General features: G+C 36.9%; 2 long non-coding RNA genes across 12 annotated transcripts; one reads left to right on the plus strand and one right to left on the minus strand.

Annotated features, from left to right (window-relative positions):
- The first annotated feature begins 1,885 nt into the window (after positions 1 to 1,885).
- Positions 1,886 to 3,698, plus strand: LOC143878529 (uncharacterized). Of its 5 annotated transcripts, none has more exons than XR_013251002.1 (4): positions 1,886 to 2,057; positions 2,143 to 2,331; positions 2,494 to 2,736; positions 3,087 to 3,698. It is a non-coding gene; the product is annotated as an uncharacterized LOC143878529 (long non-coding RNA). The 5 variants fall into 5 exon arrangements; XR_013251001.1 differs by having other exon boundaries at positions 1,887 to 2,057; positions 2,163 to 2,331; XR_013251004.1 differs by lacking the exon at positions 1,886 to 2,057 and having other exon boundaries at positions 2,065 to 2,331; positions 2,494 to 2,545; positions 2,641 to 2,736.
- A 5,856-nt stretch (positions 3,699 to 9,554) lies between these two features.
- LOC143880176 (uncharacterized) lies at positions 9,555 to 17,221 on the minus strand. Of its 7 annotated transcripts, none has more exons than XR_013251529.1 (5): positions 17,026 to 17,221; positions 16,385 to 16,744; positions 14,354 to 14,428; positions 10,721 to 11,781; positions 9,555 to 9,766 (listed from the first exon to the last, which is right to left on the minus strand). It is a non-coding gene; the product is annotated as an uncharacterized LOC143880176 (long non-coding RNA). The 7 variants fall into 7 exon arrangements; XR_013251525.1 differs by having other exon boundaries at positions 10,721 to 12,213; XR_013251524.1 differs by having other exon boundaries at positions 10,721 to 14,428.
- Positions 17,222 to 25,025: the final 7,804 nt, after the last annotated feature.

The following is a 25,025-nucleotide window of genomic DNA, read 5'->3' on the forward strand; positions in this document are numbered from 1 at the left end:
TCTTCAAATCATGTTGAGTGATACATGATGTGGTCACCAAGGTTGGTTCATCTCTAAGCTTCTCTTAGCACTTTGCTAGGCAACTTGTGGGATCTTTGACTTGATCATCTTTACATGATGATGTCTTCACTGTGAGTGCAAGCTCTTTGATCATTGTGTGTGTGGATCCGAAAGCCATGTGTTGTGATGAGTTGTGTAATGACGATATGACATGAAATTCATGTATGGGTCGCAACACTTCAAGGCAACACATTAGTCCATAAATGCTAATCAATTTGGGTTTGCTAGCATCAAAACAAGAAGGTAAGGTGAATGATTGAACCTATGGGAACCCTAGGGCTTACATTACTCTACCTAAAAAAGCAAGAGCGGCTTCTACTGTGGCATGTGACCCTCTTATTCATTAACTAGCCAACTACTAGATGGCTATGGAAGGCCATGAGATCCGTTCCTTTTGAATTAGGTCCCATTCATCAACTTAATATTTATGAAGAGGGTTTTCCAGGAGATTAACAAACCATGGCATGCTAAGATCACTCATTACATGAATATTAAATTATACACATCCATACCATGCATAATATAACCATCAAAATAAAGCGCATACACATAATATTAACAACATATCTAAATAAAATGCATCAATAACTCAGTTTGATATCTTGTGTTACAAGGATCCTCCCACTATCCTTGATTAGAACTCAAGAACCTTCCGCATCTTCATATTGTCAGACAGAGCAACGATCGAGGGCAATTTAGTGCTTTTGCATTGGGAAAATCCACCGACTTCAAGATGAACTTTCTAAACAAACAAACAAACAAGATCAAATCATGCCGAAATGCTCCATCTCATGAAGCTCAAGACTAAAAGTCTGGTAGTCTCTTCGCCGATCAACCGGTGCATCGAACTACCTCGTTAATCGATCTCCTCAAGATCTCTTGGTGCATCCAATGGCTCAAGCTAACTTCGTCTGTCTATCTCTTCCAATCTTGACGTCCTTCACCTAATTCTATCTCCTAATTTATCTATACATCAATAATTTCTTACTAGAAACCTTGGAAAACCAGTTATTCGCATAGATCGCCCAAGGGGAGTACAACCTTTGTAGAAGAAGAAGAAGAAAAAGAAGAATAGAGTGAGGGGGGTCGAGAGAAATTATTATAGCATCCATGAACAATTACATTAAAGATCAAACCATACATCAATGTACAATTAAAGGGGAATTAAATCAAGCCCATGATCGCCTTTGGATGTTACACATTGATAGAATGTTGGCCCTAGGTAAGGCAACCCAATAGGGGGGTGAATTAGGATTTGAAAACTTTTTTTCTCTTAGAGATTAAAACTAGAACAAATTTAGAACTTAAGTACTACGAAGATAAAATTAAATGCACACAAATAAAAACAAAGATATTGACTAAGAAGAAGTGCACCAATTTTATAGTGATTCGATGAAATCCTGGCATACATCCACTCTCATGAGATGTCCTCTCTCGTTGTTTCACTATCTCGGTCTTCTTACAAGTGAAGACCAAATTGTTTACAATCTAAGCTTTATCCCCAAGCTTTCCGATGTTGATCTGGTGCCTCTCCACCAAGTCTCGAAGCTTTATCTCCAAGCTTCGTCTTCTAGAGGTTGATATGGTGCCTCTCCACCAATCCATACTATTCTTACAACGTAAATCCCTGAAAATTCATCAACCATCTTCTCTCAGTATTCCTCCCCTGTCCCCGTACGTGTCTCTCGTTTTACCTTCTGGTTCCCAAGATATTTTGTAAAGGTGAATCCCATGCGTTGGTTACCAAACCTATTTTGGTCTTTTCGTCTATAAAATTAGCGTCGTAGAAACGCCAAGAAGTCACCGCAGCCATCTTCCAATGCATGCCTTTTTTCTCTCTACTGCTTTTCTCCTCCTTGGCTCTTTCTACCTACCACCTGGCGTCCAAAGGACAACACCTGTCGCCTGAACTATCTCTAAACTGTAATACCTTGGGCGTAAAAAGTTTCTTCCCCACACCCAAAGCTTCATGCTAGGTACTCGGTAAAACTTCGTATGTAAGAAACTTTTGCCATTTTCTCCATTATTCTTTATTTATTGTTATCTGGATAATGTATCTGTGATTTGATGATGCATGAGCAGTTTCTCAATTTGTTTGCTAGGGTTTGATTGTTTTTGTGTATCATATGAGCTTCTGGGGTTCAATTCAATCTCTGGAGGGATGATTGTCCAATCTCATTTGCTAGGTTTTGATTGGTTTTTCAAGACCCTCTTATTACCAACTCAATCTGCCTCCTACAATGTCCAGAAGCAACCGTTCTCTGGAAACAGGTTGTTATCCTTCACCCTCCTCCAGAAACCACTTTATTCCTCATTACATTGGACTGTAGACTTGCCTTGTTTCTTTTCATTATGTGTTCTCAATCGCTTTATTTCAATTGATTTATGGTGGGTGTCAAAATCTTCATTAAATTAGCCTTATTTGGATTGCAGGAAAATTACAATACTATTCACAGAATAAGGGAGCCTCTGTCCATGACCATTGGTTAAGTTTTAATGCAGGGATTATTGAGTTTAGGTTTTTCCTTTTTTTTCCCTGTCAATATTTGAACTTCTCTTTTGTATTTTTTCTTCATGCAGCTGAGATCTTAAGTATATGTGAATCGAGATTCCCCTTATTTTGGCTACATTATGTTCAGCTCATTTATTTTCACGAGTACAAATCATTTTTCTGAGGTAAGTGGTTTTATTCTTAGGAAAAGACAACAAAAATGGGGTATTGATTTTTCGACATTTCCTTTGGGTTCTCCCTTGCACTCTAATTTCAAGTAGAGGTATTTTGATAGACCTAGAGATGGATTCTGTGATTTACATAACCACTCCGTGTTCATTTTTCACATTTGGGTTTTCCCTAGCCCTGGAGATCGATTATGTGCTTTGAGTTCTACATTTCCTTTGGCTTTTCCCTTGCCCTCTAATTTGAATGAGTGATTTTTAAGGTTTATGACTGATTTTATCATTTTCCGGGCATTTTTATTGGATTGTTTGCTGCATTTGGATGTTATTGACTTCATTTTTTTATTCAGGCTAGATGGATTCTGCCGACTGAAGATGCAACAAAGAAGAAGATAAACCCAAAATCCGTTGCCCAGAATGTGGGATCATACCGTCCCCAATATGTTACTATCAGAGTCATGCACGTTGCTATTGGCTTGATTTAATTGATTTTTTTTGTTCTTATGTCTATATCATGATTTTTATCACATTTTACACTAGGGTCCCATGGGTTGCTTCATTGGTAGTGACGATTTCAGATTGAAATTTTTGATATCTTTCTCTGTGTCGAGTTTTCACAATTGGGTTTTCCCTTGCCCTCTCGAGAGATTGATTCTGTGGCTCTGCAATAAGTTTTTGTCAACATAATTATTTTCTATTAATTGCATCATCTACCATTATGTTGATTTTTTAAGCTAATTTTTGTTATGTTAAACTACCATAAATTTTACTATTGACTGGGGTTTTGTCATGTTTATGTAAACATGATTACTTTTATGTAAACATTATTACTTGATGGGTTTTTCTAGAAAATTTCTTGAGAGGGTCTTTCCTATTGCTTTCTTATGTAAAACAACCAGACTTCGATTCTGTTATTGCATATTTTTTATGAATGTTGTGGAAGAGAAGCATTTCATGTTGCATTTGTACTCTTGATTTTAGTTACCATTTTCATGTTTGCAGTTTACACTCTAAACAGGTACATCATGTCACGCTTGAGGCTTTAGTTATTGGTTTATGCATGTAAGAGGCAGTTTAATTTTTATTCCGTGTAGAAGGTAATTTACATGATGTACTCTTTAGTAATTCCCTTAAGTAGGGTTATTGTAATCTTGGTTTTAAATTTCGACCGACAGCACCAAAACCGAAATCGGGAATACCTGAAACCGTACTTTATTTCAACCGAAAATTTGTTTTTTCCTAAATTTCGAAATGTCAACCCAAAAATCTCAATTTTTTAATTATATAATGTGGTAAATTTGGCCGAAATTTAGTATTAAATATAATATTGTTTTTAATTGGTGTATCGGATTTCGGCTGAAATTTTGGTTTCGGTGGGGACCGAAACGCATTTCGAAACCGAAATTTGAAACTATGATTGTAATTGCTTGACTAGATATATCTGAGGCAGCAGATAATATTGGATTAGATGTATCTAAATAACTCGAAGTGGTGTGAAGCATCAGATGTACTTAAATTTGCATCATGTACTGGATGAAGTTATGGTTGAATTTTTTTTTTTTAAGAAACTCCTGGTTTTGCCAATTCACTGGCAAGTTCATTAGCACATGTGGGAATATATGCGAAAGTAATTTTCCTACCCGTAAACAACTCAGATGTCTCATCAATTTATCTAGCCAATCTCCATGGCCCAAAGACTAACCCGTTGAGCCCAAGTAATCATGCTTGACGAGTCCCTTTCCATGTTGTCCCCCATCCATTTGACTGATGAAATTTGAATGACAATTCATGCAAGAAGAAGAGAGAAGCACATTTCTTCCTAATCCCTCGTACTCGCTTAGAAAGAGGGGAGGGGTGTTCTGAATTTGATGATAGTGTTTCCTTTCTATTTTAGGGGTTTCTGGGTGATGTGGTTTTTCGTATGTGTAAGGAGTTAAGGTTAGTTCCTAATTTTTGTTATATTTTTCTTTTCTTACAACAAAGTGACGACAAAGGTTATTCTGTTTATTGAAGAAGCAGAAGTGGGTGGAGCGATGGGTGTTGATTATATGGTATATCTATTTGCTTTTCAATCATTAACCATTGTTGTGTAAGACGGGTGCAAAAAAATCATGATTTTGCTTTTTTCTCACAATGATGTTTCCCTCGTTCCCACATATGATTGGATTCTTCCAGACCAATGGCTTTCAAATGTCCTCTATGTCTCATTTACATGTTAGATTATCCCAATTGATCTTATTGGTAGACAAAACCCATTTTGGTGGTATCTAATTCATCTCTCTCTCTCTCTCTCTCTCTCTCTCTCTCTCTCTCTCACACACACACACACACACACACGGCTTTGGATCTCCTATGTCTCAAAAATATGTCAATCAAGATGTTGTTGCTCTAATTTTAATATATTTTCTGCTATGAAAAAATAAAATAATGTTACATAAATATGCTATTGCTCTATTCCCTATGCCAATTTTTAATGGGTTTTATTAGCAGTTTTGATCAATATTTGTTCGGTTTAAATTAAATGTATAATTCAGTTCTCTTAACCGGATAATTAGGTTTGGTGTAGGCTTGACCGATCATGTTGATGCATGTATAGCAAAAATTCAATTTTTATCAAAGGACACACTTGCCTCTCTGAAATTGGTCTACTGACATTTATATTCCTTTAGAATGTCATGAATAATAATACCAACATCTTATTTTAATCATTCAAGTGAGAATTTTGATCTATTGTAATTTTGAGTCTAAATATTAAGATAAAATGTTGTTTTTAGATTTCTTTATCTAAACCAAGAGAATGTATTTTAAACAACCCAGCATGATCTTATATTTGTTTCCTTTTTGTTAATTAAAGAGGGTACTCTATTTAGATTGTTTAGATTTTCTTCTTGGTTATTGTTGTGGTGTTGATTTGACTTTGACGATGCCCGAAAGATTTAAGGTGTTTGATTTTTTTCTGTTTATTTTCGTATCATCTTCTCCTGGTAGATTTCTTCTTTATGCATAATATGCATGTACATCTCACATCCAAATGCTTGAAAGTTATGGTGTCTACCCTATTATTCAAGAAAAAATACTGGCAACAAAAGTATAGGTGTGATTTGCTGAAGTTGTTTGATGATGTAGGCAATTTATCTGGTAGGTATTCCAACAGATGGGCCTCATACTGAAAATCGCTTCCAACTACTACGCTAACCCTCCTCAATTACAAGAGGAAGCAGAGCACTTCGACAGTTGATCTACTTTGGGTTTAGTCGGTTTTAGAAATAGGAAATTGATTTGGTGATTTCTTTTGCCATTTCCAGCGATAATGGATGATATATATATAGTCATATTTCGAATCTTCCTAAAGAGAAAATAGGGAGACTTGTTCCTTTATTGCTTAAGCTTCCATGGTTTGGTTGGTTTGGGGGATTAATTGATTGGATACCTGAGACCCTTAATGCTTACTGCATGAAGGTTTGGGGGACGATGCACCTTAACGAGCCATGTCTATCGGAGAAGTTTAAAGGAATTCACATAGCTTAGGGTGTCATGTTTTGCATTCGTTGTTTATTAATATTCACTAAATATGAATTACGGCCTTTCAAGCTCACTAATATGGATTACGGCCTTTCAGGGTTACATAGATTTCTGATGACACAATGGAGGATAACCATTGAAGATGGGAAAATATTTGAAGCAGATGCTAATGCTGCCTAGGTTGGAGTTCTGGAAGTAGTCCCAAACCTTTTTTTTTGTAGCTAAAGATAACAAAGATAACTATATTAATAGAAACAAGAGATTACAAGTGCACGTCGTCAAAGTTTGCCCAACATATAAGGAATCCCGCAAGGCTCTTGATTTTGCGAATTGATCTGCAAGATCGTTAGCACTTCTAAGAATATGGACAAAAGAAATAAAGATTGCACTGCACTTTGACAAGGTTTTATAGCCTAATTTGTGGTTGTTGCAACCACATCTTATAAATGTAGTCATCTCCTAAAATGTTTACATACCTACCTGCGGGGGAAGATGAAGCTTTACGTTGTAAAATAAACATGTTTTTTGCAGTTATATGTCGTAATATTCCACGTGCAACACACGTGCACTTTTACTAGTTACAATAAAAGAAAAACCATAGCAATCCTCTCACAAGGATGATATACAATTGAAGCTCAAACAATCTCTCAAAATGATATATAATGGAACCAAAGAATTCCTTTTATAGAGGTTTGGAACCAAACCTAGTCGTTATCGGGCTTCCAACAACTAGAATGGAGGCTTCCACATAGGTCCGTCCAACTAGTTGTTGGCTATTTGTTTTTGGACAGATCGTCCGGACGGATTTTTGTGTTGATCTACGAAGGTTCGTGGACAGAGGTCATCCATCCAAGGTTTCTGGATTTCTCTATTTTTCTCTGTAAACTTCAAAAACTCATATCTCCTTCTCAGATTTGCTTATGCATTCTAGAAACCTAAGAGACTCTACTTTCAGTTAATAATTTTAAAATATTTTAAAGGCTTCCTAAATCTAGTATCCTTATTTTACATTAGCCCTAATGCCATTACCCATAAATACTATTGGGGGACTAGTTCATACACACTAACAAAGACTTGGACACTTCAAATCTTCACTTGGGTCTTCAATTTGGACACTTCAAATCTTCACTTGGGTCTTCAATTTGAACTTTTCCAACTGTTGAAATGTTCTCTTCTTCTCCTTTCTTTTGCCCATTCGATCTTCAAATCAATCTGTGCCTTTGTCCAAAAATCACTTTTGGCTCCAATGATCTTCAACTTGGTCCATGCCTTGCTTGCTTGAAATTGACCTAAAATAACTATTCTTAAACACATTACAAGCATTAGAATCATAAATATTATTAAAGATCAGATTGAGTTTGGAGTCATCAAAACATGACTTAAGAAATTTACCAAGGCAGTACCCTTGGGGTTTGGGCTAACAATCTCCCCATTTTTTATGATGTCAACAAATACAAGATGATTTTCCCACTAAGGCTCCTCTTAACAATGGTTTGAAACACAAAAAGCTCCCCCTTATATACATATGAGGGAACTGTTGGTGAGCTTAAGCTCACCAAACTTATGGTGAGCTAGCTTGCCCAATCACATGGGTCCCACATTTTGGGGAGTGATCCAAACCATTCATTTGCAAGGCCTTATCATAGATAGGGGGTGTACCAAAAATCAGCTCCATAGGATCATCCTAACCCCTCCATTTGTGGAGGACAAAAATGGGGCAGATTTGTGTCTGTCCATTTTTGTCCTCCACAAATGGAGGGTTAGGATGATCCTATGGAGCTGATTTTTGGTACACCCCCATCTATGTAAGGGACTTTCAAATGAATGCTTTGGATCATCCTAACAAAGTGGGCCCCCATGTGATTGGGCAAGCTAGCTCACCATAAGTTTGGTGACCTTAAGCTCACCAACAGTTTCCTCATATATATATATATATATATATATATGAGGAAAATGATTGTGAGCTTGAAGCTCATATAGCTTATATGAGCTTGAGGGCCCAAACACATGGGTCCCACATTTTTTGTGGTGATCCAAACCATTCATTTGCAAGGCCCCATCATAGATAGGGTGTGTACCAAAAGTCAGCTCCATTGGATCATCCTAACCCCTCGAAAAGCGGAGGGCAAAAATGGGCAGATTTGTGGCAAACGGTGACTGTCCATTTTGCCATCCACTTTTGGATGGGTTAGGATGATCCAATGGAGCTGATTTTTTGTACACACCCTATCTATGTAAGGGCCTGTCAAATGAATGCTTTGGATCATCATAACAATGTCGGCCCACATGTATTTGGCCCTCAAGCTCATATAAGCTATATGAGCTTCAAGCTCACAATCATTTTCCTCTCTCTCTCTCTCTCTCTCTCTCTCTCTCTGTCTCTCTCTATATATATATATATATATATATATATATATATATATATATATATATATATATATATACACTCGTAAAAAACCCCGTGCGATGCACGGGCTGACAAAGAACGGACCAGATCATAGGTTGATCCAAACCGTCCATGTGATGAAACACAACATCAATAGGTTGTGCCCCAAAAATCATTTCCATAGGTTGATCCTAGCCCTCCAATGTATAAGTTGATATTATGTGTTGTTCCTCTTAAATCGGATGGTTAAGATCACCCTATAGATTTTTTATTACAAAAGCATAAGGGAGGGGGGTAAGATTGAAATTATGTGGCTTTAATGGGTGCCTTTGTTAAAAAGTATAAAGGAGGGGGTAGGATTGAAAATATGTGAGTTGAATGGGTGCCTTTGTTAAAAAAAGTCAAAAAAAGTGATGTGTAATTCTCATAGAATTTTCAAATAATTCAAAAAATCCTTTCCTTTTCTCTTCTCCTATATAGTACTAGTAAAAAACCCGTGCGATGCACGGGCCGACAAAGAACTGTACGGACCACGTCATAGGTTGATCCAAACCGTCCATGTGATGGAACACAACATAAATAGGTTGTGCCCCAAAAATCATTTCCATAGGCTGATCCTAGCCCTCCAATCTATAGATGTTTTCATAATTCCTCTTAAATCGGATGGTTAAGATCACCCTATAGATTTTTTATTAAAAAACCATAAAGGAGGGGGGTAAGATTGAAATTATATGGTCAATCATGAGAATTTCAAGTAAAGAAAATAAATAAATGAACTATATTTCCAGCACATGAGTTTGGCATTCTTCTTATCTCTGCATTGCTTTCTTACTACTCTGTTTTTTGCACGGGAGGCAAAAGAATTATGATTTTAAAAAAAATGCATTCATATAAAGATGGAAATTGGAAATGTAGCTTCTGCCTAAAAATATGGAAAAGAAGACACAGTTCAACAGTTATAGTGTGCAACAACAGTACCTATACCGTGAATATAAGACTTTTAATATGGAATTCATTTTAAAGCCAAATCATCCTTATTCGACAACTTCGAGACTCCATGAGTTGGGCATGTAGCTCAATGGTGAGGCACCGTTTCTCCACTCTATGGTCGTCCCAGCTTACCTATCCAGAAATAAAAGAATTTTTTTTAGAAAATACGCCCTCACAGCTTAATTGACAATTTATTTAGGCATCTTGCACAAAAGTAGAGTACAATTCTAAAATTGTCAAGATTTTATTTTCAATTTTAAGTCACCTTCTAACCAATATTAGGAGAGAAGAACACTATCTCATACTATTAATTGGTTGAACACTATCTCAAGCTATTAACTACAGTTTCGAAAGGGTTGGATAATGATCTAGTGGAAGTAAGAAAATGCATGGAACATATCAAATTTGAGGAGCTCAACTTTACCTAATTCGTTCAAGTTAAAATTTAAAGAGGCATCTAATTCCTGTGTTTCTGATATAGATAGAGCCATTGTCTTGAACTCATTGGTTTAAAGAATTAGTGAGGGCAAGACCTATCTTTTAGATGCTTCAAATCTTTTACATTTGATTTAATTGAATATAAAAGGAAAAAAATAACAGAATTTATGTGTAGGGCAAAAGAAAAAAATAACAGCAAAAGTTCATGAAACTCCAACAAAAAAAGGATTAGGGAAAATATTTTTAAATGAATGGAAAAAGAAAACATGAAATTGACCCAAAATCCACTGAAGGCTTAAAATTCATGAATAGACTCCCTGGATGATCAAAAGATCATACAACCCCTATTTCTATTATCTCAAGCCCATCAAAATTTCTTCACCAGATTAACATAAGGCTCAAGATTCCACCTAATGTTTCCATAAACCTATGTAAAAGCTTCAAATGAAAAGAAAAATTAAATGAAATACTTAATTAAAACCATACCCAAACGATGAAGAACTGAATTGATTACTTAAAATCCAGCAAAAGGATCAAATATTTGTAGGAAATTATTAAAAGAATGACAACGACAAACTACAAACCAAGAAGATTTAGAAAAATGTCCAATATGAAAATATTAAAACATCCAATAGATCCGAAGCTCACCTATATTTATACAATTGCATCCAAAATCCAACCAAGTTGCCCTGAAATTATAGAAGCTATATTCAATCAATCAGATATATATTTAAATATGTATATGATACACCTGTAATATAGAATTAAGACAATGTCTAAGATTGAGGAAATATGCATTCAATTATTTTCTTTTAAAACAAAAAAAAAATAGAATTTATGTGTGAAGGGCAAAAGAAAAAAAATAAAAGCAAAATTTCATTAAACTAAAACCACTAAAGGCTTCAAAAGATCAAACAACCCCTACTTCTATTATCTCAAACCCATCAAAGAGAACAAATTTCTTCACCAAATTAACTTAAGGCTTAAAATTCCATGAAATGATCCAAAAACCTATCTAAAAGCTTAAAATGAAAAAAAAAGTAATGAAAATCATACCCAAATGATGAATAACTGAATTGATTACTTAAAATCCACCAAAAAGGATAAAATAGTTGCAAGAAATTATTAAAAGAATGGAAACTAAAAAGAAGCATTAGAAAATGCCCAATATATTAGCCCAATAGTGAAAGAAATACAAATAAGGCATCAGAGTTGGCAATTGAAAATGGAAATCATATAGTTAGTCTACATTGGTCAAGGATTCGGTACAAATCACTCTTATTATTGACATTTTCTCATTGGCAGATGTGATGATGTCACATAATAGAACTCCAACACAGGCATTGATTTGTCAGACCCTGCAAAACGTTATGAGTCAAAGAGCCATATTGCACTAAAGAATTTATAAGTTCTTAGCTTCATCAAGAAAAGAAAAAGGAAAAAAAAATTCTTATCATACATTTCCCACGTCACCGTAGTTACTTTTTTTGAAAGAAACACATGAAAATACCTCAAACATAACAGAACCGATTGGAGTTGCATCTTCTCTTGGGGCTGTTGATGACAACATCGACAATAACTTGAATGAGTTAGGGAGTTTTAGTATTTAGGGTTTCATTAGATGGCCTTTTATGTATTTGTTTAAATGGATGACCTTTTATACGATTCAGCATTAATAAATCCATCTTTTATAAAATCCAACGTATCTCCTGCATGTATTAATGAAGGACGCTGTTGAGGAGCTGCAACTAATGTAATTGGAGGCGTAAGAAACCTCGATAATTCCAGAGTAAAGGAAATTTGGGAATTTGTAGATAAGAAAGAAAGGAGAAAAAAGCCCAATCATTCCAGATTAATTGAAATCTCTGCAATAAACATGTTATGTTATGTAATTGGGGGCATATGAAACCTCAATCATTCCAGTTTAAAGGAAATCAGGGAATTTGTAGATAAAAATAAAGTAAAAAAAAAAAAACCCAATCATTCCAGATTAAATGAAATCACTGTAACAAACATGCTATCCTTACCTGTGATCAAATATCTGAACATGTAGGAGCTGTTGATTGCCTTTGTAGACCTTGAGATCAATATTTGTGGGAAAAAAACCCAAAAGCTAAGGTTCTGGATGAGTAGAAGAGAAACTGAAATAGGCAGATAGAAATGACTTAGTGGGACAGAAACTAAGTTAGGAAAAAATACAAAAAAGGAATGGATTTCTGGGTGGAATCTCTGGTATGGATAGTGGAGACGAACTGAAATTGGGAAAAAAATCCCAAAAATTCCGTCCTTTGGATGAGCATAGAGATGTGACGGGGAGAGAAGGGTGAGAAGAAGACATGAGGAGAGAGAGAGAGAGAGAGAGAGAGAGAGAGAGAGAGATGGCGTTGGAATTTAAGGGCATATGAGAAAGAAGAGGATGGTGTTGGAATTTTAGGGCATATGAGAAAGAAGATCACATGAGCAGAGAGAGATGTCGTGGGAATTTAAGGACACAGGAGGTATTTTTCACTCAGATGTTTGGAATTTTAGGGCATAAGAGGTATTTATGTGTTTGGGGGTGATGTGTAATTCTCATATAATTTTCAAAAAAATGGAAAAACTCTCTTCTTTTCCTCCCACCTTATAGTAGTAGATATATACTATTAAAAAACCCCGTGCGATGCACGGGCGGCGAAGAAAAGATAATGGTTAATTAAAAGAAGCATTAAAACTATTAACAATAGAGAAATTGAAGAAATTGTATAACTAAAAGTGGCATACATACGAAATGATAAAAAAGGGCAATGGCTTCGATAATTGGCATGGTAATTAGTTTCTCTATAAATTAGAGGGCTAGGATCATCATATGGCAATGATTTTTAGGGCTTGCGTTGCGGCCCATCAAATGGACGGCTTGGATCATCCTATGGCGTTGACCGTAAACTTCATTTTGACAAATATGCGTGGGGCCTACAATTGGGCCTTAATGTTAATGCACGACCCACACCATAAGATGATCCAAACCATCCATTTGATGGGCCACAATGTAAATAGGTTGTGCCCCAAAAATCATTTCCATGGGATGATCACAACTCTCCAATCTTTGTTTTTGCTGTTTTTTTTGTTTTGCTAGGTATTTGCTAGCCACCTTCTCCAAAGGCTACTTCTCGCCCATCCTTTGCAATTGTATGTGTTGAGATATTTGTCTTATTAGACGTGGTGAAAACTGCACGGAAATACTATCTCTGGAAAGGTGGCTAGCAAGAATAAGTATTGAAAGAAGCTAGCAATAATAATCATAAGGTACTAAAGTTTTGGAGGAAAATTATGGAAAAAGTGCTGTACAGTAGAACAATTACGAAAAAAGTACCCAAAATGATACCTTGCTATGACAATTACGGAAAAAACTACAACGAAGATGTATAGAAATATGACAATTACGGTTCTGATGTAACATGCACGTAATTTTGGAGGAGGGTAGGATTGAAAATATGTGGGTTGAATGGGTGCCTTTGTTAAAAAAAGTCAAAAAAAGTGATGTGTAATTCTATTAGAATTTTGAGAGAAATTCAAATAATTCTCTCATTTTAAAAAAGCATAAAAGAGGGGGGTAGGATTGAAATTATGTTGCTTTAATGTGTGCCTTTGTTAAAAAGCATAAAGGAGGGGGTAGGATTGAAAATATGTGGGTTGAATGGGTGCCTTTGTTAGAAAAAGTCAAAAAAAGTGAGGTGTTAATTCCATAAATTTTTCACAAAATTCAAAAAAGCCTGGGCTTTTCCTCCCAGCTTATTATAGTACTAGTAAAGACCCGCCGTGCGATGCACGGCACGACAAAGAAAAGTAAATGATTCCAAAAATAAATGAGGTAAATAATGGAAATAAATGAGGTAAATAATGGAAATACAGATTTTCTAAAGTATTTGTAAAGAAGTGCAACCCTGGATAAACCAGGCATTTAAATACTATGATAGAGATTAACATGTGAAAGACAACTCATTCCTCAATTCTTTCCTCATTAGCAAGAAAATTATCCTCTTCGTAATTAGCAAGAAAAGTCATTGAACTCCATGTATAACGGCCATCAACTTCCCACCAACTCAATTAAGACAATTAATTGATTAATTTGGCAAAATATAAAGGATATTTTTCTGACTCAATTTCAAAAGGATAGAACTTGCGGTACAAACATTTATAATCGTGGCATATCCACATATACTGAGATGCATATCTACATAAGTATATGTGGCAAGGAAAACAACTACCATGCTCTAAAAAATCTTGGATGGCTCTTTCACTCACCTTTGGTCCAGAAGAATGCGAAGTTGTACGGTTAATACATTAACAATGAACCATGCCTCACAAACGGGGTGAACGCTATGCAACAACAGGTTGAAAGCTAATTTAGAGTGAAGAAATAGAGGAGTGTAATATAAAGAGTGTAATCATCAAAACTCCAAGAGGAAAAAGGAATCAAATGGATCTAATAATCCGGTGCTCATCATTAAATCGAATGATGTCTGATCTCTTAAATTTATAAAACTTGTTAGCCTACCTTTTTTATATATGTTGTGTCACGAAAACTAAACTTACCTGAAGCTCTAAAAAAAGACCAATTTCAAATAATTCCAGATAAATCAAATTACACACAGATCAAAATAATTGTAACTAACATATTGGTTGAGATCGAAGGAAAAGTGGAATAACAATCAGTTTATTAGTGTACAATCATATGGAATAGGAAGCAGCTTCAAAATCTAATGGAGAAAAATTAGTACAATTTATTTAAGATGAGGGGCTTGAAATGGGAACACAATATTGAAAAAAATGAAAAATAAGTCACATGTACCACTATTGGTCATTCATTCGCCCATGAAAGGGGTGAAGAAAGCAAGTCTTGGTACGCCAGCTAACATGATTACTAATCAGAAAAAACCGTCAGTGCTAGAGTTGAATCCAATATTCAGTTTTTGGAGTGAAAACCAATTCTCAAAATCAGAAACGAACAGGGCATTAATTTTGAGTTGAATAATATGTTTGAACTCAAAAAATAATCCTCAAAATCCAAAACAAACATGGGCATTGTCGAACAATGATGAGAATGTGCCTGGAGAAACCATCTGTGATGAAACATAATCACATCCAAAACCTACGAAACCCACAACAGGGGTAAACTCTACTGCTGATGAAAGAAAATGGAAACAAAATGCAAACACAGGAAAAAATTGGCAAAAAGGAAAACCAAAAGGCAACAAAAACCAAAACCACAGCAGGGGTTAACTCACCAACAAATTTAAGCAGAGAGAAAGAAAAGATAACAGGGAAAAAAAACATATTAGTCAGGAGAAACGAACAGGGCATTAAATTTGAGCTGAACATTCTGTTTGAACTCAAGAAATCAAACCCCTAATTTGCAAACAGAAATTCTCGAGGAGGACAACAAAATTTCCAGCAAAAACCACATAAAAAATTAAGAAATAAAAATGATAGAACCAAAGAGAAGGCTAGAGCAATCGAGTTATGCTTGCGGCATCAGTTTGAAAAACCTGATTACAGGAACCTAGTAGAAAGATTTGACTGGAATGATTAAAAATGTAAAGACTCCATCTTTTGATGGAATTATATTAGTACCCATACAAAAAACTGATATTCCACTCAACTCAACTCAACTAAGCCTTTGTCCCGAACTCGTTGGGGTTGGCTAATGAATCCTTTAGAAAATTTTCAAAAAACTGATAATAGAAAGAAAATAACTAATTTTCCCAAAATCCACTGACCAAGCTCGAATGGAAGCTATGAAACATTATAGCTTTTGTTCATTGTTTCTTGTGATTTTCAGCCACTATGGGAAAACAGCTTAATGAAAGATCCTATATGCCGTATCAAATAGAAAAAAACCTGACTCGAAAGCATAAAAAAAAAGAATCCAAAGCAACAGAAATACGAATGGAAATCTTTGAATAAATCAATAACTCATCTGAAAAAGTTTTGGGATTTAATTATATTTTACCACGTTGAATTAGCTCTTTCATTGGAAGTTCAAAACTAATCAATTTATTGGTGAGTTACATCTATAGTTTGACTCTTTGCAGTAATCAATATTTTTAGTTAATCAAATTCTAGTTCCATGATATATCAAGAAACACGCAACCAATTGAGGTTGATAAAACATTATTTAATGCACTTGAAATAAAGGAATCCAGTCTCGAATTTCAGCACCGGGTGCGCAAAAAATGGCAGGAAAACCAACTGAATTGAACCCTTAAACCCTTTGCAGCTAAAAGAAAATAAGAGGTAAAAGGTGAAGAAATAAATGCTGATAAAAAAAATTACCACTGGCACATCAAAATGGCATATAATGCACAGGTGAAAAATCCATGAGCATTAGCACCTGCCTCTGAGGTCACGTGCATCTTTAGTTCGCAGTCTTCGCATTTCTTATCAAATAGTCAATTCGAAATATCAGATTATTAAATCGGTAAATGAATACATAAATATCACAACCTTATCAAATCTACTTTCAGGTTCTTGATAATGCTTATAATAGGAAAATCTGTGTGTCCTAAGAGAAATAAGTGGAAGGGCAGATACTGCCTAGTTTGGGAATATCATCAAACACATAAGGGGCAAGGCTTGATTAGCTTTTGTATATCTCCTTCAGTGCAGCCACGACATTCACATGGATAGAGAGCACTGCCAAAAAAAGAAGGAAAAATTCACATGGAAAAAGAAAGATCAGATATTACATCAACAAAAGGAAAAATTCACATGAAAAAAGAAAGATCAGATATTACATCAACAACCAAAACCCAGATATTTTAAACCCAAATTCCATAGAAACCCTAAACCCTAAAAATGGAAAGAATAAAGTATTCAAGAACAAAATACCGTTAGAAGTTCTTTTTTTTTGGCAATCTAGTTTTAGCTTCAGCTTCTACTGATTTGTTGGAATTTTAAATCGATTAGGAAATCACCTATCCCCGATGCAGGCATCAGCGTGGGAGGATCCTCTTGCCAGCAATGAATCTTTAGGGGACATGAGAAAGAAGAAGAAGACATGAGGGGGGAGAGAGAGAAAGATGGCGTGGGGAGCAAGGCCAGAGAGACAGGGAGCAAGGCAGAGAGACAGGGGAAATGTGACGGTGAGAAAGAGCTCTGTTCTAGGGTATTCCTTTCTATACACAGAAATACAGTGTATATCTTTCTCTTTAAAAGAAGGTATACACAGAAGCTGCATGTATTGGGGGGTAAGGTTGAAATTATATGAGTTGAATGGGTGCATTTGTTCAAAAAAGTCAAAAAATGTGACGTGTAAATCTCACGTGATTTTCAAAAAAATCAAAAAAACCCTCCTCTTTTCATCCCAGCTTATTGTAGTAGATATAGTATACTAGTAAGAAACCCCGTGCGATGCACGGGGCGACAAAGAAAAAATTAAAGGTTGATTTAAAGAAGCATTAAAAAATTTAGAAATTAAGTAAATTAGATAATTGCATAATTATTGATACCAAAGATATTGCTTCAACACCTACTGGAAAACTTACCAAACAAGGAAATGAGAAGGGAGGAGACTGGTTCCTATACCCAAATTAGATACTTTTGACCTGTACTATCTTGACAGGACCCAGAAACAATCGAGTTATAAATCGAGTTAAATTACCTTCAGCCTTTAAGCATTTGTTAATGACTACTCAATTAATAAAGTAAGCTTGGATTTTAAAGTAAGCTTGGATTTTAAAGTAAGCTTGGATTTTAACTTGCTTTGCTTTGTATCAGTTGCATGGTTGATTGGTTCTGAGAATGATTTGCATCATTTCAATCTTTTCCTCCCAGCTTATTATAGTATATATATGAGAAAAGTGAGTATGAGCGGCCCCTCATATAAGCTTATATGAGGTGACGGTTAGAAACATGGTGGGGCCACATTTTTGGGGTGATCCAAACCATTCATTTGATAGGCCCTGACATAGATAGGTATGCCAAAAAAATCAGCTCCGTAGGATCATCCCAAACCTTCTAACTGTGGAGGTGAAAATGGGCGGGTATAAATTTGCCCAAATTTGTCAATTTTTCACCTCCACAGTTCGAAGGGTTGGGATGATCCTACGGAGCTGACTTTTTGGGCACACCCTATCTATGTCAGGGCCTATCAAATGAATGGTTTGGATCACCCAAAAAATGTGGCCCCTCTATATTTCTAGCCGTCACCTCATATAAGCTAATATGAGGGGCCGCTCATTCTCACTTTTCCCTATATATATATATATATATATGAGGAAAGTGAAGCTACACCGCCGGCTTAAAATACAATGGGCCCACATTGTTTTGGTGATCCAAAGAATTCATTTGATTGGCCCTCACATAGATAGGGTGTCCACGAAAAATCAGCTCCATAGGATCATCCCAACCCTACGATTTGTGGAGGCAAAAATGAACGTGTAAAAACATTCACAAATTTGTCCATTTTTGCCTCCACAGTTTGAAGGGTTGGGATGATCCTATGGAGCTGATTTTTGGTGGACACCCTATCTATGTGAGGGCCAATCAAATGAATGGTTTGGATCACCAAAACAATGTGGGCCCATTGTATTTTAAGCCGGCGGTGTAGCTTCACTTTCCTCTCTCTCTCGCTCGCTCTCTCTCTCTCTCTCGCTCGCTCTCTCTCTCTCTCTCTCTCTCTCTCTCTATATATATATATATATATATATATATATATATATATATATATAAAGACGAGGAAGAAACAAAAAAAATGGAAAAGAAGAAGGAAAAAAGAAGAATCGAAGCAGGAAAAAAAAATGGAAGACACCAGAAAAAATGAAAAAAAAGTGGAAGAAGAGGAAGGGTAAGTTGGAGTCCTGTCAATAAGATTAGGGGTCGACTTGGTGAGATTTAGGGTTGACTCGGTTAAATGTGGAACAACCCCACATGTCACCGAGGAGACCCCAATTTTTCCTTCATTTTCCTCTTTTTTTCATATTTTTTTTTGGTGTCTTTTATTTTTTTCGAGCGCCGATTCCTCTTTTTTTCCTTCCTTTTTCTCTCCTTTTTAAATTTTCTGGCATTTTCATTTTTTCCTGCATTGATTCTTTTTTCCTTCCTTCTTCTTCCTCTTCTTTCGAGTTGCATTGATTGTCTTCAGCGATAGTGGAGATGAAAGAACAGATAAAAACTTAAAGAAGAGGGCATATTGGTCTTTTTCATCTTACGGGCATGAAATCGATTAAAACACTATTCATGTGTCATTTCAAAAACATAACGCAATTTCTTCATCCTTTTTCTTGGAGAAATTGTTTGGAAATTTTTTATTTTTCAGATTTTTTTAAAATTTTCCATTGTTTGATTACAAACGATGAAATGAAAATCAGTAAGTAGAACCAAAGGTTTTAAATTTCGGTTTTACGGGTAGTTTCGGACCTAATCGAAATCGGAATTTCAGCTGAAATCCATAATTTCGGTCAAAATTACTGAAATCTCGATAATTTCGGCTGAAATTTGGGACATTAAAATTTCGTCGAAATTGATGAAATTTCCAAAATTTCTGCCGAAATTTCTGAAATTTGGTACGTTTCGCTAATTTCGGATTCTGGACGTTTCAGTTTCCGTCTTAACCGAAATCCGAAATTTTCGGACGAAATTTAAAACCTTGAGTAGAACAACCACAATTGAAATTTTATTAAACTCTAAATAAGTCAGAATAATATCATTTCCCTCTAAATTATGAAAGCTTTTTTTTTTTTTTCAGATTTTTTAAAATTTTCCATTGTTTGATTACAAACGATGAAATGAAAATCAGTAAGTAGAACCAGGTTTTAAATTTCGGTTTTGGGGGTAGTTTCGGACCTAATCGAAACCAAAATTTCAGCTGAAATCCAGAATTTCGGCCGAAATTTAGGGCATATTTTTTTAAAAATTTCGTCTAAATTGATGAAATTTGGTACGTTTCGCTAATTTCGGATTTTGGACATTTCGGTTTCCGTCTTAACCGAAATCCGAAAATTTTGGACGAAATTTAAAACCTTGAGTAGAACAACCACAATTGAAATTTTATTTAACTCTAAATATGTCATAATAATATCATATCCCTCTAAAATATGAAAGCTAAAATCTTTTTTCCCAAAGAAACAATTTGCCGCAAAAACATAGGGTACATATCTTGCAATCCAAACAAGGTCGGTGAACAATATGTCGAAAAGAAGTCACCCCAAACATCTTTGTGATGACTAAAATGCCCTCTTTTTGCTTTTTTTGGCCCTTACAAGTTGCGTCCTGGAATTTCAATCAAACTCATAAATTGTCATTTGCTACTGCTAAAATTTCTATTTCACATTTACAAAAAGCTGCAAAGAAGAAAAGGCAAAAAAGGGCGGGAGAAATGCGACCCGAGAAAAGGATGTGCTATGAGCAGCGTTCGAATCCCCTCACCCCCATCTTTGAAATTCAGAGACGCCTTCTCCGTCCTCTGTACTCTTCTTCAAACATCTCTCTATCTCTCTCTCTCTCTCTCTCTCTCTCTCTCTCTCTCTCTCTCTCTCTCTCTATTTTTTCTGAATTTCGGTTTTTAATTTCAGGGATCCGTTCGTTGAAGATCTGACGCCTCAATTTGAGAATCAGAAGAATATTGAGATAAATGGAGACGCAAAAAAGACAGAGACAGGGAAGAGGCTCGAAGATTACTTAGATCCGGTTCTTCTTTCTGTAATTTCTTCGAAAATGAAGGGCAAATTAGAGGTAGAGACATCAACGAAGGTGAGAATGGCTGAAGATTTCGAGTGGCCAACGGAAGAGATGAAGAGTCGCTTGGAAGATTCTAGAAAGGACTGGGTTGACGGAGCCGTTAAATTCAGGAACGATCTGGAGACGGACGTTAACGGAGAAGATTCTCTGTTTCAGCGGTTTGAAGAGAGCGTGTTGAAGCATTTCAAAGGGTGAAGGATAAGGTCCTCTGGTGGCGTAGGATAATGGAAAATTTTCCTTTCTGTAATTGTTGATTTGAAGAACGTATGTGAATGTGAGTGAGGAATAAATGGTGTTTTGAATCTCCACCGTCCATTTGATGTGTACTAATATGGAGACATGTATGTGCAATGAACACCATTGATGTTACAGAAAATCATGGGATGGCCCATTTCATATCGGTCACATGGGTAAGATTAAGATCTATAGAAATTAACAGTTTAACTTTTATCCATAGAACCCAAAAAAGAAGCTTGATGGATCAAGAAACTTGGATGATGGGAGGGCCCCATCCGAGTAAGTTCAGAGAAGAGCCCCATGTTCTCAATGGCACTTGGCACAAGTAGGATCCAGTCTTAGCAACTAGGACCAATCTTGGGAAAGTGATATATTCGCCTCCTTTTCTTCCCTGAGCTACCCCTTCTAGTCTACGGGGGATGGTCAGCTGATGAATATACACTTCCCCAGTGTTGAAAATTAGCATTTTCATAGGCTTAAGGTGCAACAATCATAGTCCCTTTTCAAACAAAATACAAGAAATTATCATTCAATATCTGGATGGCATAGCGACAAAGAAGGACAAGATACTATCTATTTTCTTGATTGGTTTTTTCATTCGAAAGACTCTCCGACTGAAACCCTAGAATCTCTTTGAACAATCTTTCGCTGGAGGGAGACAAAAAAGGCCATCTTTTTTCACGTTTTCCGGTTCTTTACGATTATTTATCTCGAATCTGCCTCGGAACCATTTCATTTTGAGGGGATTTCTGATGGGATGGTTGGAGGACTGGCAGTGTCCCTTTTGCTGTTACCAATACTTCGGTTGGCGGAAAAGATGTAGAACCTGTAAGCAAGATAAAGGGAAATCGGCCTTGCTATCTGGGGGGAGACGGTCTTAAAGGGAGATCTAAATCAGAGGTAGGTTCTACCCATTGAAACTGGTTCTGCTTCCCCTGTCGGTATCTTAATTTCAAATGGAGGGATAATTGCCGTTGGTGTCGCTGGATCAGAAACTCTTCTAATTGGGTACCCCGTACTCGTCCTTTACCTCGATCGGAGATTGATTATGGTGAGAGCAATCGTTGGCCTGATACTAGTAAAATTATCTCACAAGAGATTGGAGGTAACCCGATTTTGACCATCTCGGGTAGGGAGGTGGAAGTCCGAATGAATTCTCTAAAAGCCTGTCTGGTAGGAAAAGAGAAAGACCACAAAGGATCTTTAGAGGACCTCTGGTTTTGGGCACAAAAGTTTTGGGATTTTCCGTCACTACAATGCCCTTGTATCTTGGCGGAGGATGAGTTCCTGTTTATGTTTGAATCAGAACTACAGGCCTCTCTGGTCCTCTCCAAGGGCCCAGAAGCTCTGGGGAATCATTTGACCTCCCTTTCACTGTGGAATAAGGAATTTATTCAAGGAGAGGAACCCTTGTGGGTCAACTTCTATGGTATCCCGTTACACGTTTGGGCTACTTCTACAGTGGAGGATATATGGAATCTTTTTGGTAAGGTCCTGGAAACAAAGATGGAAGGCAGTCATCAACAATGTATGAGTTTTGTTTCGGCCAACATTTTAGCCCCTCGATGAAAATTTTTAAGTCCATCTGTTAGAATTAGGGTTCTAGATCACGTCTATTCCATCGGGATTGAAATTCTGAAAAAACTAGACGGCTATTCTTTGACTAAATCCTCTTCGGATCTTGTTGGCTTGGATATTCCGACATTGTCGCTGTAGAAGGCCATTTGAACCCTCCGGGGTTGCTTTCCGACAAACTTCCAGCCCCCCTTCCGAATTCACATTTCGAATTGGACCAGGGCGCTCTGCCCAAGGTCGGATCTGACAAAGATCTTGGGATTGCCGTGCCTGAAAGTAAGAGCCTTAGTCTTTCCTGCCTTTCTCTAGTTGGGTCTGAGTCAATTGACCCTGCTGCCCCTAGGCGGAAAGTTTCATGGCTGGACCTATCTACCAAGTTGAGCAAAAAAGGTGGTTACCAAGTAAAAGCAAGGAATATTTCCTCTGGCGAGATCAACGCTGGTGTAAAACTCAAGGCGAAGATGGCAAGATCAAAAGAGGAACTTTGTTCAACCTATCTGGAGAAATCTGTGGGAGCAATAAGGGTGCGAAGCCGTAGTCAGGTCCCAAAACCTATTGAATTAATTTCCCATATGCCCAAGGTTGGGTTCGCCTTCGGCTAATTCTCTATATTTTCCCTGGCCTCTAGCAGATTCTGACTGATTGGATCAGGGGGCCACCTTCTAGTATCTTTTGCTGATGCAAGGCCTTTAGGTTAAATCGTGACGCATAAGCTTCCTTCAATTTATTCTTTATTGGTAAAGGGGAAGTGGGCTATAAATTTCCCGTGTGAGGAACACATTACCCTAAGCGACGTGTCTCAGTGATCCGTGGACACTTCTCCTTACTCTTAGTGATTTGTCCTTACTATATAGGAGAGGGATTTTGTAATATCTGGCTATTGGAATTCTAGAGCATCCGACATATAGAGTTTGGAAGAAGAGTAAGAAGTGCAAAAAAAAAGCCTTTGCTCTTAACCGCAATCAACCTGACATGGATAACGAATCTTCTTTGTGCTACGGAGGTAGGAATTAGAGGTTATTCGTGGAGATTCTGGTCCTAGAAAATATCCTCAAAAGATGAGGTCGATGATCTACGACGAAGTGAGGGCCTCTATTAATGATCCAACCCACAAAAGAGTTGTTGGGAGATGTTCTTTGAAAGCAATGGAAATTATTTAATCTAGAGGCTGAAGATTGACCCTTCACCATGTACAGGCTCTGTGGGATGGACTCTATCAAGGATACCCATTCGCCGTTGTACAAACACCCTTTCTTCCAACTACTGTTAAGCGAGGAAAGGGATGCAAGAAGGTTGAATTGGGTTGCCAACAAGGCTGGTGGAGGAGAGGATTGCCAACAGAAAAAACCCTGTATTCTAGAATCGGCTGCCGGAGTACCTTCTCATTGACATGCCGGATTTTCAAATCAAGCACATCATGGAGGAATTGGGGAAGTGTTAATCATAGGAGAGCCGGCTGAAGATTTAATAGGGCTTTTTGAAGGGATTAACGAGGATGTAGAAAGAATTGTTTAGAATTTTCAAAAGAAAACTGTTCATGATAATGGAACGATGAAGGGAAGGAAAGATACAAGACTTTTTTTGCTTCGCTTTAAGGTTTTTCTCTAGTTGGGTATGCCCAATCCAGTTCTCATTGATATTTTGTATTGCAGGACGGACTACTGGTCCCTAATGCTATTTTAATCTCAATGAAATATTTCATCTTTCAAAAACAAATTAGCATTTTCATTCACACAACTGTTCCAGCCTAAGGCTGCCCTTGGCATGGTCGGTTAGTGCACCATGTGTTGGGGTGTGTGATGCGAAGTCGAGCATGCCAATATCCATGGAGGCAAAGATCAGAAACTCAATTTGAAGTGTTCGAAAACCAAAATGTTTCCATGCCCTGGGATTGAATTTCAGGCGATTGAAAAGAAGATTGGAACGACACTTCTTTCTTTGGCTCCTTTGCCTTTACATAGATTAAAAGGACTTTTTAGAAAAAGATGCGGAATCAAATGTGGAGGTCGACACTGTGGACACCCCATTTTGACCGAACCCTGAACCCTTGGTTTGATTAAAAATCCTTGTTAATAGATGAACTAAGGTCCCAAAATCAATCCTAGTGTAGGTTAGGATCTCACCCTGGCCCTCGCCAAATTTCGGCAAAATGTGCCAGGATTTGTCAAATAGGACGAGCGAGGAAAGATGTGTGGTTTGAATATATAAGGGGGGTGAATCATCTGCGGACGGTAATGTCCAGTTGATAAGGGGGGTGAGTTATCCTGCGATGGGCGTGCCCAAGCCGAATAAGACAAATATGGCGGGCGCGCCTCATCATCTTTCCGCGCGCTTTATCAATCGGGGGTGCCAATATCAATGCTTTTATTTTTGTTTATAAAAAAAAAAATCAAAGAAATGGGGATCTCTCATTTTCGTTCGAAAA

This window comes from Tasmannia lanceolata, unplaced genomic scaffold (assembly GCF_043159265.1).
Source record: "Tasmannia lanceolata isolate RefF3 unplaced genomic scaffold, GAP_Taslan_0.1 ptg000006l, whole genome shotgun sequence".
NCBI lineage: Eukaryota > Viridiplantae > Streptophyta > Magnoliopsida > Canellales > Winteraceae > Tasmannia > Tasmannia lanceolata.